Consider the following 19,236-nt stretch of genomic DNA (forward strand, 5'->3'; position numbering starts at 1 on the left):
TGCGACCTGTACGAAACAGGAGGTTAAAGGTGTTGATTCTCCAAGTAGGGAGATTGTTAGTAGAGTGGCTGGAATGGCGAACCCGAGCACAAGGAGAGGAGAAATGAGGTGCGTTGGAGAAACCTTTCCCGATCACACGGTGTACCATCTTCTGGGTTTCCCACGCATGTTTTCGATGTAGGAAGATGCCCTTGAACCTGGAGATTTGGGACCCACGGCATGGGTACCACGCAGCATGACTTTAAAGGGTCTGCGTTTGCTCACCCAAGCTCACCAATTCTCTCAGCCCCAAGAGTGTCCAGCCTTATGTCTCATCCAGCTGTGGGTCTAGATATGGTCAATCCAGGTTGCATCAGAGCCCCTGAACGGATTTTGTAAGAATTTCTCTCTCTTTCACTGTCTTTGTTTTATGGGGTTTTTTTAAAAGTAATCTATTTTGATAATGGGGTTTAGCTGCTTTTCACTGCTGTGTTTATGCCGCTTTACACCCTCTTGATTCACTTCCAGAGAGATATCAATACATAGGTTTTAAGACTCTTACTAGTCAGATATATTCTTGGGCGGTGAATAGGGGCTGTTGAGTCCAGTTCACTGAGCAGGGGGTAGGTCTTGTCTATTACATATTTGGCTTGTGGAACGGTATCTGAGCTAATTTCAAACCCTTGTTTTATGCATCACCCCACCTCACCTTTCCCGTTAAGCAGCCATAGTGTGTTTTCTAAATGTGTGACTCTGTTCTGTTTTGTAATTCAGTTCAAGTGTAGCGATTTTGACATTCCCTCTATAAGTGATATCTTAGGATAAGTGTCCTTTTCTGTGTGACTTATTTCACTGAGAGTCACCGTACCTAAATCCACTCATCCTGCTGCTACTAGCCTTATGACATTGATTTCATGGCTGAGTGATATTCCATTGTGCCTAAGTACCACAACTTCTTTATCCATTTTTCTCTTTCCTGGGATATTGAAGGTGTACCGAAGTGGAGGTTCTTGGAAACAGAGCAGCCCTAAACTTTGGGGCGCCTGTGTCTTGTTGAGTTTTAGTTTTCCCGATTTATACCCCCATGAGTGGAAGTGCCCTATGCTCTGTAAGCTGTGCTTATTACATGTTTCAGGACACACCGTACACTTCTCCAGAGTGGCTGTTGGCAATTTACATCCCGCCCATCAGCGTAGCAAGGCTCCCATGTCTCCGTGGCCTGTCCTGCATTTCTGGTTTTTACACTTTTTTCAGCATGGCCCTTTTGACCGATGGCAAGCGAGACTTCTTTGTAGCGCTGATTTGCCTTTCCGGCTTGCCTGGTTGGCCAAAAAGGGCGTATGCGTTTTTTCCTGAATATATTCAGGAAAAAACGCATACGCCCTTTTTGGCCAAGGGCATCATTGTCAACGCTTTGCCGCTTTTCATGTGCTTTCAAGGCGAGTCGAGTCTGCCTCCTGAAACCTGTTTCCTGCAATTCTGCCTTGCTTTCAAATCCTCCTCGTTGCCTTCCCTCAATATATTTGTGGACGAGAGTTATCATTTATAACTCTGCAGGTTTGTGAGTTGCAGTGCCCCTGAGCTCCATTTGTCAAGTCGCTTTTTTGGGAGCTGGCCGCCAAAGCGCAGGATTGCTTCAGGCCGTATTCTGGTTCCGGGGGGCAGGCTGAGCCTGTGGTTCATTCTTCTTCCTGATGGGAAAATAGAGTGACCTGTGCCTGTCCCAACACCTAGAGCTAGTCTCTCATTGGTTCCCCCTCTTCCCGTTCATCCTCAGGCCAAATTGCGACCTGTACGAAACAGGAGGTTAAAGGTGTTGATTCTCCAAGTAGGGAGATTGTTAGTAGAGCGGCTGGAATGGCGAACCCGAGCACAAGGAGAGGAGAAATGAGGTGCGTTGGAGAAACCTTTCCCGATCACACGGTGTACCATCTTCTGGGTTTCCCACGCATGTTTTCGATGTAGGAAGATGCCCTTGAACCTGGAGATTTGGGACCCACGGCATGGGTACCACGCAGCATGACTTTAAAGGGTCTGCGTTTGCTCACCCAAGCTCACCAATTCTCTCAGCCCCAAGAGTGTCCAGCCTTATGTCTCATCCAGCTGTGGGTCTAGATATGGTCAATCCAGGTTGCATCAGAGCCCCTGAACGGATTTTGTAAGAATTTCTCTCTCTTTCACTGTCTTTGTTTTATGGGGTTTTTTTTAAAGTAATCTATTTTGATAATGGGGTTTAGCTGCTTTTCACTGCTGTGTTTATGCCGCTTTACACCCTCTTGATTCACTTCCAGAGAGATATCAATACATAGGTTTTAAGACTCTTACTAGTCAGATATATTCTTGGGCGGTGAATAGGGGCTGTTGAGTCCAGTTCACTGAGCAGGGGGTAGGTCTTGTCTATTACATATTTGGCTTGTGGAACGGTATCTGAGCTAATTTCAAACCCTTGTTTTATGCATCACCCCACCTCACCTTTCCCGTTAAGCAGCCATAGTGTGTATCTAAATGTGTGACTCTGTTCTGTTTTGTAATTCAGTTCAAGTGTAGCGATTTTGACATTCCCTCTATAAGTGATATCTTAGGATAAGTGTCCTTTTCTGTGTGACTTATTTCACTGAGAGTCATCGTACCTAAATCCACTCATCCTGCTGCTACTAGCCTTATGACATTGATTTCATGGCTGAGTGATATTCCATTGTGCCTAAGTACCACAACTTCTTTATCCATTTTTCTCTTTCCTGGGATATTGAAGGTGTACCGAAGTGGAGGTTCTTGGAAACAGAGCAGCCCTAAACTTTGGGGCGCCTGTGTCTTGTTGAGTTTTAGTTTTCCCGATTTATACCCCCATGAGTGGAAGTGCCCTATGCTCTCTAAGCTGTGCTTATTACATGTTTCAGGACACACCGTACACTTCTCCAGAGTGGCTGTTGGCAATTTACATCCCGCCCATCAGCGTAGCAAGGCTCTCATGTCTCCATGGCCTGTCCTACATTTCTGGTTTTTACACTTTTTTCAGCATGGCCCTTTTGACCGATGGCAAGCGAGACTTCTTTGTAGCACTGATTTGCCTTTCCGGCTTGCCTGGTTGGCCAAAAAGGGCGTATGCGTTTTTTCCTGAATATATTCAGGAAAAACGCATACGCCCTTTTTGGCCAAGGGCATCATTGTCAACGCTTTGCCGCTTTTCATGTGCTTTCAAGGCGAGTCGAGTCTGCCTCCTGAAACCTGTTTCCTGCAATTCTGCCTTGCTTTCAAATCCTCCTCGTTGCCTTCCCTCAATATATTTGTGGACGAGAGTTATCATTTATAACTCTGCAGGTTTGTGAGTTGCAGTGCCCCTGAGCTCCATTTGTCAAGTCGCTTTTTTGGGAGCTGGCCGCCAAAGCTCAGGATTGCTTCAGGCCGTATTCTGGTTCCGGGGGGCAGGCTGAGCCTGTGGTTCATTCTTCTTCCTGATGGGAAAATAGAGTGACCTGTGCCTGTCCCAACACCTAGAGCTAGTCTCTCATTGGTTCCCCCTCTTCCCGTTCATCCTCAGGCCAAATTGCGACCTGTACGAAACAGGAGGTCAAAGGTGCTGATTCTCCAAGTAGGGAGATTGTTAGTAGAGCGGCTGGAATGGCGAACCCGAGCACAAGGAGAGGAGAAATGAGGTGCGTTGGAGAAACCTTTCCCGATCACACGGTGTACCATCTTCTGGGTTTCCCACGCATGTTTTCGATGTAGGAAGATGCCCTTGAACCTGGAGATTTGGGACCCACGGCATGGGTACCACGCAGCATGACTTTAAAGGGTCTGCGTTTGCTCACCCAAGCTCACCAATTCTCTCAGCCCCAAGAGTGTCCAGCCTTATGTCTCATCCAGCTGTGGGTCTAGATATGGTCAATCCAGGTTGCATCAGAGCCCCTGAACGGATTTTGTAAGAATTTCTCTCTCTTTCACTGTCTTTGTTTTATGGGTTTTTTTTTAAAGTAATCTATTTTGATAATGGGGTTTAGCTGCTTTTCACTGCTGTGTTTATGCCGCTTTACACCCTCTTGATTCACTTCCAGAGAGATATCAATACATAGGTTTTAAGACTCTTACTAGTCAGATATATTCTTGGGCGGTGAATAGGGGCTGTTGAGTCCAGTTCACTGAGCAGGGGGTAGGTCTTGTCTATTACATATTTGGCTTGTGGAACGGTATCTGAGCTAATTTCAAACCCTTGTTTTATGCATCACCCCACCTCACCTTTCCCGTTAAGCAGCCATAGTGTGTTTTCTAAATGTGTGACTCTGTTCTGTTTTGTAATTCAGTTCAAGTGTAGCGATTTTGACATTCCCTCTATAAGTGATATCTTAGGATAAGTGTCCTTTTCTCTGTGACTTATTTCACTGAGAGTCATCGTACCTAAATCCACTCATCCTGCTGCTACTAGCCTTATGACATTGATTTCATGGCTGAGTGATATTCCATTGTGCCTAAGTACCACCACTTCTTTATCCATTTTTCTCTTTCCTGGGATATTGAAGGTGTACTGAAGTGGAGGTTCTTGGAAACAGAGCACCCCTAAACTTTGGGGTGCCTGTGTCTTGTTGATTTTTAGGTTTCCCGATTTAGACGCCCATGAGTGGAAGTGCCCTATGCTCTCTAAGCTGTGCTTATTACATGTTTCAGGACACACCGTACACTTCTCCAGAGTGGTTGTTGGCAATTTACATCCCGCCCATCAGCGTAGCAAGGCTCCCATGTCTCCGTGGCCTGTCCTGCATTTCTGGTTTTTACACTTTTTTCAGCATGGCCCTTTTGACCGATGGCAAGCGAGACTTGTTTGTAGCGCTGATTTGCCTTTCCGGCTTGCCTGGTTGGCCAAAAAGGGCGTATGCGTTTTTTCCTGAATATATTCAGGAAAAAAGGCATACGCCCTTTTTGGCCAAGGGCATCATTGTCAACGCTTTGCCGCTTTTCATGTGCTTTCAAGGCGAGTCGAGTCTGCCTCCTGAAACCTGTTTCCTGCAATTCTGCCTTGCCTTCAAATCCTCTTCGTTGCCTTCCCTCAATATATTTGTGGACGAGAGTTATCATTTATAACTCTGCAGGTTTGTGAGTTGCAGTGCCCCTGAGCTCCATTTGTCAAGTCGCTTTTTTGGGAGATGGCCGCCAAAGCGCAGGATTGCTTCAGGCCGTATTCTGGTTCCGGGGGGCAGGCTGAGCCTGTGGTTCATTCTTCTTCCTGATGGGAAAATAGAGTGACCTGTGCCTGTCCCAACACCTAGAGCTAGTCTCTCATTGGTTCCCCCTCTTCCCGTTCATCCTCAGGCCAAATTGCGACCTGTACGAAACAGGAGGTTAAAGGTGCTGATTCTCCAAGTAGGGAGATTGTTAGTAGAGCGGCTGGAATGGCGAACCCGAGCACAAGGAGAGGAGAAATGAGGTGCGTTGGAGAAACCTTTCCCGATCACACGGTGTACCATCTTCTGGGTTTCCCACGCATGTTTTCGATGTAAGAAGATGCCCTTGAACCTGGAGATTTGGGACCCACGGCATGGGTACCACGCAGTATGACTTTAAAGGGTCTGCGTTTGCTCACCCAAGCTGACCAATCCTCTCAGCCCCAAGAGTGTCCAGCCTTATGTCTCATCCAGCTGTGGGTCTAGATATGGTCAATCCAGGTTGCATCAGAGCCCCTGAACGGATTTTGTAAGAATTTCTCTCTCTTTCACTGTCTTTGTTTTATGGGGTTTTTTTTAAAGTAATCTATTTTGATAATGGGATTTAGCTGCTTCTCACTGCTGTGTTTATGCCGCTTTACACCCTCTTGATTCATTTCCAGAGAGATATCAATACATAGGTTTTAAGACTCTTACTAGTCAGATATATTCTTGGGCGGTGAATAGGGGCTGTTGAGTCCAGTTCACTGAGCAGGGGGTAGGTCTTGTCTATTACATATTTGGCTTGTGGAACGGTATCTGAGCTAATTTCAAACCCTTGTTTTATGCATCACCCCACCTCACCTTTCCCGTTAAGCAGCCATAGTGTGTTTTCTAAATGTGTGACTCTGTTCTGTTTTGTAATTCAGTTCAAGTGTAGCGATTTTGACATTCCCTCTATAAGTGATATCTTAGGATAAGTGTCCTTTTCTCTGTGACTTATTTCACTGAGAGTCATCGTACCTAAATCCACTCATCCTGCTGCTACTAGCCTTATGACATTGATTTCATGGCTGAGTGATATTCCATTGTGCCTAAGTACCACCACTTCTTTATCCATTTTTCTCTTTCCTGGGATATTGAAGGTGTACTGAAGTGGAGGTTCTTAGAAACAGAGCACCCCTAAACTTTGGGGTGCCTGTGTCTTGTTGATTTTTAGGTTTCCCGATTTATACGCCCATGAGTGGAAGTGCCCTATGCTCTCTAAGCTGTGCTTATTACATGTTTCAGGACACACCGTACACTTCTCCAGAGTGGCTGTTGGCAATTTACATCCCGCCCATCAGCGTAGCAAGGCTCCCATGTCTCCGTGGCCTGTCCTGCATTTCTGGTTTTTACACTTTTTTCAGCATGGCCCTTTTGACCGATGGCAAGCGAGACTTCTTTGTAGCGCTGATTTGCCTTTCCGGCTTGCCTGGTTGGCCAAAAAGGGCGTATGCCTTTTTTCCTGAATATATTCAGGAAAAAACGCATACGCCCTTTTTGGCCAAGGGCATCATTGTCAACGCTTTGCCGCTTTTCATGTGCTTTCAAGGCGAGTCGAGTCTGCCTCCTGAAACCTGTTTCCTGCAATTCTGCCTTGCTTTCAAATCCTCTTCGTTGCCTTCCCTCAATATATTTGTGGACGAGAGTTATCATTTATAACTCTGCAGGTTTGTGAGTTGCAGTGCCCCTGAGCTCCATTTGTCAAGTCGCTTTTTTGGGAGCTGGCCGCCAAAGCGCAGGATTGCTTCAGGCCGTATTCTGGTTCCGGGGGGCAGGCTGAGCCTGTGGTTCATTCTTCTTCCTGATGGGAAAATAGAGTGACCTGTGCCTGTCCCAACACCTAGAGCTAGTCTCTCATTGGTTCCCCCTCTTCCCGTTCATCCTCAGGCCAAATTGCGACCTGTCCGAAACAGGAGGTTAAAGGTGCTGATTCTCCAAGTAGGGAGATTGTTAGTAGAGCGGCTGGAATGGCGAACCCGAGCACAAGGAGAGGAGAAATGAGGTGCGTTGGAGAAACCTTTCCCGATCACACGGTGTACCATCTTCTGGGTTTCCCACGCATGTTTTCGATGTAGGAAGATGCCCTTGAACCTGGAGATTTGGGACCCACGGCATGGGTACCACGCAGTATGACTTTAAAGGGTCTGCGTTTGCTCACCCAAGCTGACCAATCCTCTCAGCCCCAAGAGTGTCCAGCCTTATGTCTCATCCAGCTGTGGGTCTAGATATGGTCAATCCAGGTTGCATCAGAGCCCCTGAACGGATTTTGTAAGAATTTCTCTCTCTTTCACTGTCTTTGTTTTATGGGGTTTTTTTTAAAGTAATCTATTTTGATAATGGGGTTTAGCTGCTTTTCACTGCTGTGTTTATGCCGCTTTACACCCTCTTGATTCACTTCCAGAGAGATATCAATACATAGGTTTTAAGACTCTTACTAGTCAGATATATTCTTGGGCGGTGAATAGGGGCTGTTGAGTCCAGTTCACTGAGCAGGGGGTAGGTCTTGTCTATTACATATTTGGCTTGTGGAACGGTATCTGAGCTAATTTCAAACCCTTGTTTTATGCATCACCCCACCTCACCTTTCCCGTTAAGCAGCCATAGTGTGTTTTCTAAATGTGTGACTCTGTTCTGTTTTGTAATTCAGTTCAAGTGTAGCGATTTTGACATTCCCTCTATAAGTGATATCTTAGGATAAGTGTCCTTTTCCGTGTGACTTATTTCACTGAGAGTCATCGTACCTAAATCCACTCATCCTGCTGCTACTAGCCTTATGACATTGATTTCATGGCTGAGTGATATTCCATTGTGCCTAAGTACCACCACTTCTTTATCCATTTTTCTCTTTCCTGGGATATTGAAGGTGTACTGAAGTGGAGGTTCTTGGAAACAGAGCACCCCTAAACTTTGGGGTGCCTGTGTCTTGTTGATTTTTAGGTTTCCCGATTTATACGCCCATGAGTGGAAGTGCCCTATGCTCTCTAAGCTGTGCTTATTACATGTTTCAGGACACACCGTACACTTCTCCAGAGTGGTTGTTGGCAATTTACATCCCGCCCATCAGCGTAGCAAGGCTCCCATGTCTCCGTGGCCTGTCCTGCATTTCTGGTTTTTACACTTTTTTCAGCATGGCCCTTTTGACCGATGGCAAGCGAGACTTGTTTGTAGCGCTGATTTGCCTTTCCGGCTTGCCTGGTTGGCCAAAAAGGGCGTATGCGTTTTTTCCTGAATATATTCAGGAAAAAAGGCATACGCCCTTTTTGGCCAAGGGCATCATTGTCAACGCTTTGCCGCTTTTCATGTGCTTTCAAGGCGAGTCGAGTCTGCCTCCTGAAACCTGTTTCCTGCAATTCTGCCTTGCTTTCAAATCCTCCTCGTTGCCTTCCCTCAATATATTTGTGGACGAGAGTTATCATTTATAACTCTGCAGGTTTGTGAGTTGCAGTGCCCCTGAGCTCCATTTGTCAAGTCGCTTTTTTGGGAGCTGGCCGCCAAAGCGCAGGATTGCTTCAGGCCGTATTCTGGTTCCGGGGGGCAGGCTGAGCCTGTGGTTCATTCTTCTTCCTGATGGGAAAATAGAGTGACCTGTGCCTGTCCCAACACCTAGAGCTAGTCTCTCATTGGTTCCCCCTCTTCCCGTTCATCCTCAGGCCAAATTGCGACCTGTACGAAACAGGAGGTTAAAGGTGCTGATTCTCCAAGTAGAGAGATTGTTAGTAGAGCGGCTGGAATGGCGAACCCGAGCACAAGGAGAGGAGAAATGAGGTGCGTTGGAGAAACCTTTCCCGATCACACGGTGTACCATCTTCTGGGTTTCCCACGCATGTTTTCGATGTAGGAAGATGCCCTTGAACCTGGAGATTTGGGACCCACGGCATGGGTACCACGCAGCATGACTTTAAAGGGTCTGCGTTTGCTCACCCAAGCTCACCAATTCTCTCAGCCCCAAGAGTGCCCAGCCTTATGTCTCATCCAGCTGTGGGTCTAGATATGGTCAATCCAGGTTGCATCAGAGCCCCTGAACGGATTTTGTAAGAATTTCTCTCTCTTTCACTGTCTTTGTTTTATGGGTTTTTTTTTAAAGTAATCTATTTTGATAATGGGGTTTAGCTGCTTTTCACTGCTGTGTTTATGCCGCTTTACACCCTCTTGATTCACTTCCAGAGAGATATCAATACATAGGTTTTAAGACTCTTACTAGTCAGATATATTCTTGGGCGGTGAATAGGGGCTGTTGAGTCCAGTTCACTGAGCAGGGGGTAGGTCTTGTCTATTACATATTTGGCTTGTGGAACGGTATCTGAGCTAATTTCAAACCCTTGTTTTATGCATCACCCCACCTCACCTTTCCCGTTAAGCAGCCATAGTGTGTTTTCTAAATGTGTGACTCTGTTCTGTTTTGTAATTCAGTTCAAGTGTAGCGATTTTGACATTCCCTCTATAAGTGATATCTTAGGATAAGTGTCCTTTTCTGTGTGACTTATTTCACTGAGAGTCATCGTACCTAAATCCACTCATCCTGCTGCTACTAGCCTTATGACATTGATTTCATGGCTGAGTGATATTCCATTGTGCCTAAGTACCACAACTTCTTTATCCATTTTTCTCTCTCCTGGGATATTGAAGGTGTACCGAAGTGGAGGTTCTTGGAAACAGAGCAGCCCTAAACTTTGGGGCGCCTGTGTCTTGTTGAGTTTTAGTTTTCCCGATTTATACCCCCATGAGTGGAAGTGCCCTATGCTCTGTAAGCTGTGCTTATTACATGTTTCAGGACACACCGTACACTTCTCCAGAGTGGCTGTTGGCAATTTACATCCCGCCCATCAGCGTAGCAAGGCTCCCATGTCTCCGTGGCCTGTCCTGCATTTCTGGTTTTTACACTTTTTTCAGCATGGCCCTTTTGACCGATGGCAAGCGAGACTTCTTTGTAGCGCTGATTTGCCTTTCCGGCTTGCCTGGTTGGCCAAAAAGGGCGTATGCGTTTTTTCCTGAATATATTCAGGAAAAAACGCATACGCCCTTTTTGGCCAAGGGCATCATTGTCAACGCTTTGCCGCTTTTCATGTGCTTTCAAGGCGAGTCGAGTCTGCCTCCTGAAACCTGTTTCCTGCAATTCTGCCTTGCTTTCAAATCCTCCTCGTTGCCTTCCCTCAATATATTTGTGGACGAGAGTTATCATTTATAACTCTGCAGGTTTGTGAGTTGCAGTGCCCCTGAGCTCCATTTGTCAAGTCGCTTTTTTGGGAGCTGGCCGCCAAAGCGCAGGATTGCTTCAGGCCGTATTCTGGTTCCGGGGGGCAGGCTGAGCCTGTGGCTCATTCTTCTTCCTGATGGGAAAATAGAGTGACCTGTGCCTGTCCCAACACCTAGCGCTAGTCTATCATTGGTTCCCCCTCTTCCCGTTCATCCTCAGGCCAAATTGCGACCTGTACGAAACAGGAGGTTAAAGGTGCTGATTCTCCAAGTAGGGAGATTGTTAGTAGAGAGGCTGGAATGGCGAACCCGAGCACAAGGAGAGGAGAAATGAGGTGCGTTTGAGAAACCTTTCCCGATCACACGGTGTACCATCTTCTGGGTTTCCCACACATGTTTTCGATGTAGGAAGATGCCCTTGAACCTGGAGATTTGGGACCCACGGCATGGGTACCACGCAGTAGGACTTTAAAGGGTCTGCGTTTGCTCACCCAAGCTCACCAATCCTCTCATCCCCAAGAGTGTCCAGCCTCATGTCTCATCCAGCTGTGGGTCTAGATATGGTCAGTCCAGCTTGCATCAGAGCCCCTGAACGGATTTTGTAAGAATTTCTCTCTCTTTCACTGTCTTTGTTTTCTGGGGTTTTTTTTAAGTAATCTATTTTTATAATGGGGTTTAGCTGCTTTTCACTGCTGTGTTTATGCCGCTTTACACCCTCTTGATGCACTTCCAGAGAGAGATCAATACATAGGTTTTAAGACTCTTACTAGTCAGATATATTCTTGGGCGGTGAATAGGGGCTGTTGAGTCCAGTTCACTGAGCAGGGAGTAGGTCTTGTCTATTACATATTTGGCTTGTGGAACGGTATCTGAGCTAATTTCAAACCCTTGTTTTATGCATCACCCCACCTCACCTTTCCCGTTAAGCAGCCATAGTGTGTTTTCTAAATGTGTGACTCTGTTCTGTTTTGTAATTCAGTTCAAGTGTAGCGATTTTGACATTCCCTCTATAAGTGATATCTTAGGATAAGTGTCTTTTTCTCTGTGACTTATTTCACTGAGAGTCATCGTACCTAAATCCACTCATCCTGCTGCTACTAGCCTTATGACATTGATTTCATGGCTGAGTGATATTCCATTGTGCCTAAGTACCACAACTTCTTTATCCATTTTTCGCTTTCCTGGGATATTGAAGGTGTAGCGAAGTGGAGGTTCTTGGAAACAGAGCAGCCCTAAACTTTGGGGTGCCTGTGTCTTGTTGATTTTTAGTTTTCCCGATTTATACGCCCATGAGTGGAAGTGCCCTATGCTCTCTAAGCTGTGCTTATTACATGTTTCAGGACACACCGTACACTTCTCCAGAGTGGCTGTTGGCAATTTACAGCCCGCCCATCAGCGTAGCAAGGCTCCCATGTCTCCATGGCCTGTCCTGCATTTCTGGTTTTTACACTTTTTTCAGCATGGCCCTTTTGACCGATGGCAAGCGAGACTTCTTTGTAGCGCTGATTTGCCTTTCCGGCTTGCCTGGTTGGCCAAAAAGGGCGTATGCGTTTTTTCCTGAATATATTCAGGAAAAAACGCATACGCCCTTTTTGGCCAAGGGCATCATTGTCAACGCTTTGCCGCTTTTCATGTGCTTTCAAGGCGAGTCGACTCTGCCTCCTGAAACCTGTTTCCTGCAATTTTGCCTTGCTTTCAAATCCTCTTCGTTGCCTTCCCTCAATATATTTGTGGACGAGAGTTATCATTTATAACTCTGCAGGTTTGTGAGTTGCAGTGCCCCTGAGCTCCATTTGTCAACTCGCTTTTTTGGGAGCTGGCCGCCAAAGCGCAGGATTTCTTCAGGCTGTATTTTGGTTCCCGGGGGCAGGCTGAGCCTGTGACTCATTCTTCTTCCTGATGGGAAAATAGAGTGACCTGTGCCTGTCCCAACACCTAGAGCTAGTCTCTCATTGGTTCCCCCTCTTCCCGTTCATCCTCAGGCCAAATTGCGACCTGTCCGAAACAGGAGGTTAAAGGTGCTGATTCTCCAAGTAGGGAGATTGTTAGTAGAGCGGCTGGAATGGCGAACCCGAGCACAAGGAGAGGAGAAATGAGGTGCGTTTGAGAAACCTTTCCCGATCACACGGTGTACCATCTTCTGGGTTTCCCACGCATGTTTTCGATGTAGGAAGATGCCCTTGAACCTGGAGATTTGGGACCCACGGCATGGGTACCACGCAGTAGGACTTTAAAGGGTCTGCGTTTGCTCACCCAAGCTCACCAATCCTCTCAGCCCCAAGAGTGTCCAGCCTCATGTCTCATCCAGCTGTGGGTCTAGATATGGTCAATCCAGGTTGCATCAGAGCCCCTGAACGGATTTTGTAAGAATTTCTCTCTCTTTCACTGTCTTTGTTTTCTGGGGTTTTTTTTAAGTAATCTATTTTTATAATGGGGTTTAGCTGCTTTTCACTGCTGTGTTTATGCCGCTTTACACCCTCTTGATGCACTTCCAGAGAGAGATCAATACATAGGTTTTAAGACTCTTACTAGTCAGATATATTCTTGGGCGGTGAATAGGGGCTGTTGAGTCCAGTTCACTGAGCAGGGAGTAGGTCTTGTCTATTACACATTAGGCTTGTGGAACGGTATCTGAGGTAATTTCAAACCCTTGTTTTATGCATCACCCCACCTCACCTTTCCCGTTAAGCAGCCATAGTGTTTTTTCTAAATGTGTGACTCTGTTCTGTTTTGTAATTCCGTTCAACTGTAGCGATTTTGACATTCCCTGTATAAGTGATATCTTAGGATAAGTGTCTTTTTCTCTGTGACTTATTTCACTGAGAGTCATCGTACCTAAATCCACTCATCCTGCTGCTACTAGCCTTATGACATTGATTTCATGGCTGAGTGATATTCCATTGTGCCTAAGTACCACAACTTCTTTATCCATTTTTCGCTTTCCTGGGATATTGAAGGTGTACCGAAGTGGAGGTTCTTGGAAACAGAGCAGCCCTAAACTTTGGGGTGCCTGTGTCTTGTTGATTTTTAGGTTTCCCGATTTATACGCCCATGAGTGGAAGTGCCCTATGCTCTCTAAGCTGTGCTTATTACATGTTTCAGGACACACCATACACTTCTCCAGAGTGGCTGTTGGCAATTTACAGCCCGCCCATCAGCGTAGCAAGGCTCCCATGTCTCCATGGCCTGTCCTGCATTTGTGGTTTTTACACTTTTTTCAGCATGGCCCTTTTCACCGATGGCAAGCAAGACTTCTTTGTAGCGCTGATTTGCCTTTCCGGCTTGCCTGGTTGGCCAGAAGGGGCGTATGCGTTTTTTCCTGAATATATTCAGGAAAAAACGCATACGCCCTTTTTGGCCAAGGGCATCATTGTCAACGCTTTGCCGCTTTTCATGTGCTTTCAAGGCGAGTCGAGTCTGCCTCCTGAAACCTGTTTCCTGCAATTCTGCCTTGCTTTCAAATCCTCCTCGTTGCCTTCCCTCAATATATTTGTGGACGAGAGTTATCATTTATAACTCTGCAGGTTTGTGAGTTGCAGTGCCCCTGAGCTCCATTTGTCAAGTCGCTTTTTTGGGAGCTGGCCGCCAAAGCGCAGGATTGCTTCAGGCCGTATTCTGGTTCCGGGGGGCAGGCTGAGCCTGTGGTTCATTCTTCTTCCTGATGGGAAAATAGAGTGACCTGTGCCTGTCCCAACACCTAGCGCTAGTCTCTCATTGGTTCCCCGTCTTCCCGTTCATCCTCAGTCCAAATTGCGACCTGTCCGAAACAGGAGGTTAAAGGTGCTGATTCTCCAAGTAGGGAGATGGTTAGTAGAGCGGCTGGAATGGCGAACCCGAGCACAAGGAGAGGAGAAATGAGGTGCGTTTGAGAAACCTTTCCCGATCACACGGTGTACCATCTTCTGGGTTTCCCACGCATGTTTTCGATGTAGGAAGATGCCCTTGAACCTGGAGATTTGGGACCCACGGCATGGGTACCACGCAGTATGACTTTAAAGGGTCTGCGTTTGCTCACCCAAGCTCACCAATCCTCTCAGCCCCAAGAGTGTCCAGCCTCATGTCTCATCCAGCTGTGGGTCTAGATATGGTCAATCCAGGTTGCATCAGAGCCCCTGAACGGATTTTGTAAGAATTTCTCTCTCTTTCACTGTCTTTGTTTTCTGGGTTTTTTGTTAAGTAATCTATTTTTATAATGGGGTTTAGCTGCTTTTCACTGCTGTGTTTATGCCGCTTTACACCCTCTTGATTCACTTCCAGAGAGAGATCAATACATAGGTTTTAAGACTCTTACTAGTCAGATATATTCTTGGGCGGTGAATAGGGGCTGTTGAGTCCAGTTCACTGAGAAGCGAGTAGGTCTTGTCTATTACATATTTGGCTTGTGGAACGGTATCTGAGCTAATTTCAAACCCTTGTTTTATGCATCACCCCACCTCACCTTTCCCGTTAAGCAGCCATAGTGTGTTTTCTAAATGTGTAACTCTGTTCTGTTTTGTAATTCAGTTCAAGTGTAGCAATTTTGACATTCCCTCTATAAGTGATATCTTAGGATAAGTGTCTTTTTCTCTGTGACTTATTTCACTGAGAGTCATCGTACCTAAATCCACTCATCCTGCTGCTACTAGCCTTATGACATTGATTTCATGGCTGAGTGATATTCCATTGTGCCTAAGTACCACCACTTCTTTATCCATTTTTCGCTTTCCTGGGATATTGAAGGTGTAGCGAAGTGGAGGTTCTTGGAAACAGAGCAACCCTAAACTTTGGGGTGCCTGTGTCTTGTTGATTTTTAGTTTTCCCGATTTATACGCCCATGAGTGGAAGTGCCCTATGCTCTCTAAGCTGTGCTTATTACATGTTTCAGGACACACCGTACACTTCTCCAGAGTGGCTGCTGGCAATTTACAGCCCGCCCATCAGCGTAGCAAGGCTCCCATGTCTCCATGGCCTGTCCTGCATTTCTGGTTTTTACACGTTTTTCAGCATGGCCCTTTTGACCGATGGCAAGCGAGACTTCTTTGTAGCGCTGATTTGCCTTTCCGGCTTCCCTGGTTGGCCAAAAAGGGCGTATGCGTTTTTTCCTGAATATATTCAGGAAAAAACGCATACGCCCTTTTTGGCCAAGGGCATCATTGTCAACGCTTTGCCGCTTTTCATGTGCTTTCAAGGCGAGTCGACTCTGCCTCCTGAAACCTGTTTCCTGCAATTCTGCCTTGCTTTCAAATCCTCTTCGTTGCCTTCCCTCAATATATTTGTGGACGAGAGTTATCATTTATAACTCTGCAGGTTTGTGAGTTGCAGTGCCCCTGAGCTCCATTTGTCAACTCGCTTTTTTGGGAGCTGGCCGCCAAAGCGCAGGATTGCTTCAGGCCGTATTCTGGTTCCGGGGGGCAGGCTGAGCCTGTGGCTCATTCTTCTTCCTGATGGGAAAATAGAGTGACCTGTGCCTGTCCCAACACCTAGCGCTAGTCTATCATTGGTTCCCCCTCTTCCCGTTCATCCTCAGGCCAAATTGCGACCTGTCCGAAACAGGAGGTTAAAGGTGCTGATTCTCCAAGTAGGGAGATTGTTAGTAGAGGGGCTGGAATGGCGAACCCGAGCACAAGGAGAGGAGAAATGAGGTGCGTTTGAGAAACCTTTCCCGATCACACGGTGTACCATCTTCTGGGTTTCCCACACATGTTTTCGATGTAGGAAGATGCCCTTGAACCTGGAGATTTGGGACCCACGGCATGGGTACCACGCAGTAGGACTTTAAAGGGTCTGCGTTTGCTCACCCAAGCTCACCAATCCTCTCAGCCCCAAGAGTGTCCAGCCTCATGTCTCATCCAGCTGTGGGTCTAGATATGGTCAATCCAGGTTGCATCAGAGCCCCTGAACGGATTTTGTAAGAATTTCTCTCTCTTTCACTGTCTTTGTTTTATGGGGTTTTTTTAAGTAATCTATTTTTATAATGGGGTTTAGCTGCTTTTCACTGCTGTGTTTATGCCGCTTTACACCCTCTTGATGCACTTCCAGAGAGAGATCAATACATAGGTTTTAAGACTCTTACTAGTCAGATATATTCTTGGGCGGTGAATAGGGGCTGTTGAGTCCAGTTCACTGAGCAGGGAGTAGGTCTTGTCTATTACACATTAGGCTTGTGGAACGGTATCTGAGGTAATTTCAAACCCTTGTTTTATGCATCACCCCACCTCACCTTTCCCGTTAAGCAGCCATAGTGTTTTTTCTAAATGTGTGACTCTGTTCTGTTTTGTAATTCCGTTCAACTGTAGCGATTTTGACATTCCCTGTATAAGTGATATCTTAGGATAAGTGTCTTTTTCTCTGTGACTTATTTCACTGAGAGTCATCGTACCTAAATCCACTCATCCTGCTGCTACTAGCCTTATGACATTGATTTCATGGCTGAGTGATATTCCATTGTGCCTAAGTACCACAAGTTCTTTATCCATTTTTCGCTTTCCTGGGATATTGAAGGTGTACCGAAGTGGAGGTTCTTGGAAACAGAGCAGCCCTAAACTTTGGGGTGCCTGTGTCTTGTTGATTTTTAGGTTTCCCGATTTATACGCCCATGAGTGGAAGTGCCCTATGCTCTCTAAGCTGTGCTTATTACATGTTTCAGGACACACCATACACTTCTCCAGAGTGGCTGTTGGCAATTTACAGCCCGCCCATCAGCGTAGCAAGGCTCCCATGTCTCCATGGCCTGTCCTGCATTTGTGGTTTTTACACTTTTTTCAGCATGGCCCTTTTGACCGATGGCAAGCAAGACTTCTTTGTAGCGCTGATTTGCCTTTCCGGCTTGCCTGGTTGGCCAGAAGGGGTGTATGCGTTTTTTCCTGAATATATTCAGGAAAAAACGCATACGCCCTTTTTGGCCAAGGGCATCATTGTCAACGCTTTGCCGCTTTTCATGTGCTTTCAAGGCGAGTCGAGTCTGCCTCTTGAAACCTGTTTCCTGCAATTCTGCCTTGCTTTCAAATCCTCCTCGTTGCCTTCCCTCAATATATTTGTGGACGAGAGTTATCATTTATAACTCTGCAGGTTTGTGAGTTGCAGTGCCCCTGAGCTCCATTTGTCAAGTCGCTTTTTTGGGAGCTGGCCGCCAAAGCGCAGGATTGCTTCAGGCCGTATTCTGGTTCCGGGGGGCAGGCTGAGCCTGTGGCTCATTCTTCTTCCTGATGGGAAAATAGAGTGACCTGTGCCTGTCCCAACACCTAGCGCTAGTCTCTCATTGGTTCCCCGTATTCCCGTTCATCCTCAGGCCAAATTGCGACCTGTCCGAAACAGGAGGTTAAAGGTGCTGATTCTCCAAGTAGGGAGATTGTTAGTAGAGCGGCTGGAATGGCGAACCCGAGCACAAGGAGAGGAGAAATGAGGTGCGTTGGAGAAACCTTTCCCGATCACACGGTGTACCATCTTCTGGGTTTCCCACGCATGTTTTCGATGTAGGAAGATGCCCTTGAACCTGGAGATTTGGGACCCACGGCATGGGTACCACGCAGTAGGACTTTAAAGGGTCTGCGTTTGCTCACCCAAGCTCACCAATCCTCTCAGCCCCAAGAGTGTCCAGCCTCATGTCTCATCCAGCTGTGGGTCTAGATATGGTCAGTCCAGCTTGCATCAGAGCCCCTGAACGGATTTTGTAAGAATTTCTCTCTCTTTCACTGTCTTTGTTTTCTGGGGTTTTTTTTAAGTAATCTATTTTTATAATGGGGTTTAGCTGCTTTTCACTGCTGTGTTTATGCCGCTTTACACCCTCTTGATTCACTTCCAGAGAGAGATCAATACATAGGTTTTAAGACTCTTACTAGTCAGATATATTCTTGGGTGGTGAATAGGGGCTGTTGAGTCCAGTTCACTGAGCAGGGAGTAGGTCTTGTCTATTACATATTTGGCTTGTGGAACGGTATCTGAGCTAATTTCAAACCCTTGTTTTATGCATCACCCCACCTCACCTTTCCCGTTAAGCAGCCATAGTGTGTTTTCTAAATGTGTGACTCTGTTCTGTTTTGTAATTCAGTTCAAGTGTAGCGATTTTGACATTCCCTCTATAAGTGATATCTTAGGATAAGTGTCTTTTTCTCTGTGACTTATTTCACTGAGAGTCATCGTACCTAAATCCACTCATCCTGCTGCTACTAGCCTTATGACATTGATTTCATGGCTGAGTGATATTCCATTGTGCCTAAGTACCACAACTTCTTTATCCATTTTTCGCTTTCCTGGGATATTGAAGGTGTAGCGAAGTGGAGGTTCTTGGAAACAGAGCAGCCCTAAACTTTGGGGTGCCTGTGTCTTGTTGATTTTTAGGTTTCCCGATTTATACGCCCATGAGTGGAAGTGTCCTATGCTCTCTAAGCTGTGCTTATTACATGTTTCAGGACACACCGTACACTTCTCCAGAGTGGCTGTTGGCAATTTACAGCCCGCCCATCAGCGTAGCAAGGCTCCCATGTCTCCATGGCCTGTCCTGCATTTCTGGTTTTTACACTTTTTTCAGCATGGCCCTTTTGACCGATGGCAAGCGAGACTTCTTTGTAGCGCTGATTTGCCTTTCCGGCTTGCCTGGTTGGCCAAAAAGGGCGTATGCGTTTTTTCCTGAATATATTCAGGAAAAAACGCATACGCCCTTTTTGGCCAAGGGCATCATTGTCAACGCTTTGCCGCTTTTCATGTGCTTTCAAGGCGAGTCGAGTCTGCCTCCTGAAACCTGTTTCCTGCAATTCTGCCTTGCTTTCAAATCCTCTTCGTTGCCTTCCCTCAATATATTTGTGGACGAGAGTTATCATTTATAACTCTGCAGGTTTGTGAGTTGCAGTGCCCCTGAGCTCCATTTGTCAACTCGCTTTTTTGGGAGCTGGCCGCCAAAGCGCAGCATTTC

This window comes from Eubalaena glacialis, chromosome 7 (genome assembly GCF_028564815.1).
Source record: "Eubalaena glacialis isolate mEubGla1 chromosome 7, mEubGla1.1.hap2.+ XY, whole genome shotgun sequence".
In the NCBI taxonomy this organism is placed as follows: Eukaryota; Metazoa; Chordata; class Mammalia; order Artiodactyla; family Balaenidae; genus Eubalaena; species Eubalaena glacialis.